The sequence below is a fragment of the Humulus lupulus genome, chromosome 6, assembly GCF_963169125.1.
Source record: "Humulus lupulus chromosome 6, drHumLupu1.1, whole genome shotgun sequence".
NCBI lineage: Eukaryota > Viridiplantae > Streptophyta > Magnoliopsida > Rosales > Cannabaceae > Humulus > Humulus lupulus.
This window is the reverse complement of record NC_084798.1, coordinates 10154325-10159837: the sequence shown is the minus strand read 5'-3', so window position 1 is coordinate 10159837 and position 5513 is coordinate 10154325.

Sequence of the window (5513 nt, the reverse complement as noted above, 5' to 3'; positions counted from 1 at the left end):
CAAAATAAACAAATATTACACTAAATAGCTAGACATATAGTAAGAAATAAAAAGTAAACAACAAAAACCTATTTTTTGGGACGATGACATTGAACTATCGATAACATATCGTTCACCCACTAGCATTTCATTAATCTGTGCCGGTGTATATGGCGTAGTGTTTAGCTACAAAAAATACAAAGTAAAATATATTATTTAATTATTATTTGATTATATATACTTAATAATAAATAAACCATAAACTTTTTATAAATATATATACATACCTCTTTCTTCAAGTAACGTCCAGGTCATGGATGTTCAATGTAATCCTTCAACATCCTCATCACATAATATCCAAATGTCACATTGTCTGGTTGGTGTGAACACTAATATTTAAATAAAAATACTTAATATAAAGAATATTAGTAAAATTCAATTATAGATTTTCAAAATAATTGAAGTTGTAGTTAGTTACTTTAGGTTGCACAATTTCTATATTATTTGGAATATTGGGATGTTTTGGTAGACTAGTCAGAAAAAGGTTGACCCCGTTCGAAACAAACAAATGATAGATTAAATTAGTAACTTGTAACAACACTTAAAAAAATTTCCTACTTTAATTTAAAACACTTACAGCTCTTTCTTCAATTTTTTTTGTCCAAATTATCTTCGACAAGAGTCTTCTTCGTTTTTCGTGCTCTTATCCAAATTTCATATTCATCTACATCTTCCACTCCTAGTTCTTTTTTCTAGGACATCAACATAATTGAAGTTTAATTATTAAATTTTCCTAAGTCTAACAAAATTTCGGCAGCATAACAACTGCATTTTAACATCTCCAAAAATTTTAAAACTTGTAAATAACACACAAAATATATCGACATAGTGTGCAAATTGAAAAATTAAAACAATTAATAAAATCTATAAAAAATTGGCAGAGTTTCCTTTGTTTTTGTAGCTTATCCCAATTTTATAATTATATATAAATTCAACACAAAAAAACACAAAATCAACATACATAATTCCATCCTTATATCACCGCCAACAACAAATTTCTCAGAACCTACTTCACTAAAGTAAAACATGCATGATTTAACTCTAATTTTATAAATAAATATTGCAATAGTAATAACACTACTACAATTTGGACATCAGCCATTGGCCATGAGATGTCGGTTCTGCTTAAACCAACTTAACACACATTCATAAGTCGGTTTTTACAGAACCGACTTATCGTGTATGTCAAAGGTAAGCATGGGACGTCAGTTGCGCGCGAACCGACCTCCCATGCTTGTAGAAGACATAATAGGTCGGTTTATGCAAAACTGACTTACCATGTGAACATGGTAGGTCGGTTCGCGCGCAATTGACGTCCCATGCTTACCTTGGACATACATGATAAGTCGGTTCTATGTGGACCGACCTACCTTGATAGCATGGTAGGTCGCTACTATGTGAACCGACTTATCATGTCACATTATAAGAATTTTAAAATATATTAATTTCTTTAAACTATAAATATATATGTGTAAGCTATTAGTGTATGAAATAAATGTAAGAAATTTATATTTATTAATATTACATTATAATGTTTTGAAGTATAATTTTACATTATATTTTAATTTTAAATATATTAATTTATTTAAATAATACATATATATAATTATTTCAGTATGAAATAAGTATAAAACAATATACTTATTAATATTACATATATTATAATTTTTTAAATATAAATAAAATAATAAATTATTTGTAATTAAAACGAATTAATTTAATTTTTTATAAACAAGAAAATATTTTAATTTAATAGTATTTATAATTTAAAATAAAAAACTTTAAAAAATAATTTAGAGTATATCTCTTTAATAATTTTTTAGGTCGGTTGTATGGGAAATGATTTCTCATGTGACATGGTAGGTCGGTTATGTGGGAACAGACCTACCATGTCATTATAAAAATATATTATTAAAGATACTCTAATTTATTTTTGGATTATTGGATTTTTAAAATATATTAATTTATTTAAACAATACATATATATATATAATTTATTTGGGTGTGGAATAAGTATTAAAAAAAATATATAGTTATTAATATTATATATTATAATTTTTGAAAGATAAATAAATAAATTATTAATAATTTAAAAAAATTAATTTAATTTTTATAAATAAGAAAATATTTGGATTTAATGGTATTTGTGATTTAAAATAAAAAAAACGTATTAAACAATTGTAGAGTATCTCTTTAATAATTTTTTAAATAACATGGTAGGTCGGTTGTGTGGGAAATGACTTCTCATGTGACATGGTAGGTCGGTTGTGTAAGAACAGACCTACCATGTCATTATAAGAATATATTATTAAAGATACTCTAATTTGTTTTTGGATTATTGGAATTTTAAAATATATTAATTTATTTAAACAATACATATATATAATTTATTTGGGTGTGGAATAAGTTTTAAAAATATATATATAGTTATTAATATTATATATTATAATTTTTGAAATATAAATAAATAAATTATTAATAATTAAAAAAATTTAATTTAATTTTTATAAATAAGAAAATAATTTGATTTAATGGTATTTGTGATTTATAATAAAAAAAACTTATTAAACAATTGTAGAGTATCTCTTTAATAATTTTTTAAATAACATGGTAAGTCGGTGGTGTGGGAAATGACTTCTCATATGACATAGTAGGTCGGTTGTGTGGGAAATGATTTCTCATGTCGTATTCGGTCCTCAAGATGTCAAGATCTTGAAATCTCTGGAACACCGATGATGAGAGGACAACGTTTAGAGTCTGTCTATGTAATGTCAGCAGAATCGGCTTATGTAGACAAGACTCCAAAGAACGAAACAACAAATTTATGGCATGCAAGGCTAGGACATGTCAGCTATCACAAACTCAAGGTAATGATGAAGAAGTCTATGCTGAAGGGTCTTCCTCAACTCGAGGTCAGAATAGAGACCATATGTGCCAGCTGCCAATACGGTAAGGCGCATCAATTACCGTATGAAGATTCAAAGTTCAAAGCCAAAGCACCATTGGAGCTAGTTCATTCTGATGTATTCGGGCGAGTCAAACAATCATCAATCAGCAGCATGCGGTACATGATTACATTCATTGACGACTTCTCAAGGTATGTGTGGATTTTCTTTATGAAAGAAAAATCTGAAACTTTTTCAAAATTTAAAGAATTCAAAGAAATAGTGGAAGGAGAAGTCGGCAAGAAAATCCAATGCCTCCGAACAGACAAGGATAGCGAATATACCTCAGATGAATTTTCTGAGTATCTTCGAGAACGCCGCATACGCCATTAATTCACATGTTCAAATACGCCACAACAGAATGGAGTAGCAGAGAGGAAGAATCGCCATCTTGCAGAGACATGTCGAAGCATGCTACATTCAAAGAATGTTCCAGGGAGATTTTGGGTAGAAGGTATGAAAACAACAGCTCATGTGATCAATAGACTTCCTCAAGCAAAGTTAGGGTTCGTCTCACCCTTTGAGAAACTATGGGGCTATAAACCTACAGCAAGTCACTATCGAGTGTTTGGCTGTGTGTGCTATGTGTTTGTGCCAAGTCATCTACGTAGTAAATTTGATAAGAAGGCAATACGGTGTATCTTCATTGGATACGACAGCCAAAGAAAAGGGTGGAAATGTTGCGACCCAACAACAGGAAAATGATACGACAGCCATCTTGGTTCCCCGTGCTTGGTATTAACCTAGCACTTGGTTTACCACGAGCTGAGAATTGTTGTAACACTGAACGGAGCTGGCCTTCAGCTCCTGGGCCACCCTTAGCCCGGCCAGTAAAGCTTCGTATTCAGCCTCGTTGTTGGATGCGTTGAATTCGAATCTCAACGCTGAGTGGAATCGGTGTCTTTCTGGGGATATCAAGATGATCCCAGCCCCGGAGCCATTCTCGTTAGATGAGCCATCTACGAAGACCTTCCATGAGGCCTGGACTAAGGAGGCCTGGGCTGAATCTTCCACAGCATCTTCTCGGAATCTTGTGCATTTCGCCACAAAATTAGCGAGGGCCTGGCTTTTTATTACAATTCGCGGTGTGTACAAATTCTCAAACTGGCTGAGCTCAATAGCCCACTTCAACAGACGTCCCGATGCTTCAGGTTTTTGCAAAACCTGCCCTAAAGGCTGATCAGTTATGACATGTATTGAGTGGGATTGGAAATACGGCCTGAGCTTTTGGGAGGCCGTAATGAGATAGAAAGCCATCTTTTCCATCAACGGATACCGGGACTCAGCTTTGAGAAGCCTCTTGCTGATGTAATAGACTGGCTTCTGAGACCGGTCTTCTTCTCGGACCAATATAGCACTAGCTGCATCTTCCGTGACAGCTAGGTAAAGGAAAAGAGGCTTTCCTGTCGTTGGTTTGGTCAATACGGGTGGCTCGGCTAAATGTGCTTTCAGGTCAAGGAAGGCACGTTCACACTCCTCGGTTCATTCGATAAACATCCAATTAATCATTGGTAACAGCCATGGGGTTGGTGGAATTTGAAATTCAAATGGTGTCTCTAAACTCTATAAATAGGATCCTATTGCTCACTTGTAAGACACAATTTTTCTATCAATTAGAGCATTTGGCTAGAAAACACCTAGATGCTTGATTATTCCAGAAAGCATTTCCATAATCTGTGAGAGATCTCTTAATGCTTGAGTTAGGGGGAAATAAGCTTTTGGACAAAGGTTTCAAACATTGTTCAAGTTGGTGATCCCCAACACTCTTCACTTTGGTTGTGTGAGTGAGAGTTTCTTGTTTTTTGTTCTTGTTCTTGTTCTTACTTTTTCTTCTATTGTTTTTCTTCTCATTATTCTTGTTCTATTTACTTGTATTTTTTTTGAGTTGTAATAATTTTATTTCTTTTGTTTCAAACACTTTTATTTTATTTGTATCATTTTGCTTAGAGTTGTATTTCTTCATTCTCTTTTTCTAATTCTACTATTGTTTATTTGTATTTTCAGACACTATTTAATAAATAATTATTTATTTGTAATATTTTGTCTAGAGTTGTAATTTTCTTACTAATTTCCACCGAGGCAAATTACATTTTCCTAACATGTTTGTCATGGCTTCATAGATAACTCTACACTTTTCCGTCACTTTCTTGGTTAATTATGTTCCTAGCCATCCTCACTTCTCGGTTTTCAGAGAAAGAATTTGATAAAGTTCTACCAAGGAATCTTTTGATGGGACTAACCTCATTGATTTTGGCCATAGTGTCTATGCTTGTTTCGTTCTGTGCTGGCCACTTCTTTGTTCTTCAAGATGCTCTCAAAGTAGCTGCATTTCCAGTTTACACTCTCACTTTCATACCAATATCTTTCTTTGCGGCAGCTCAGTTTCCACTCTATATTGATCTGGTCTGAGCAACCTTTTGGAGTCCCTTTGGTGACTCAGGACTAAGGGACTAATAGCCCGGCCAGAGAACAAGAGAGGCCGGCCATAAGATTGTTGGCCCTAACAGCCACCTTCCAGCCTTGGCCGAA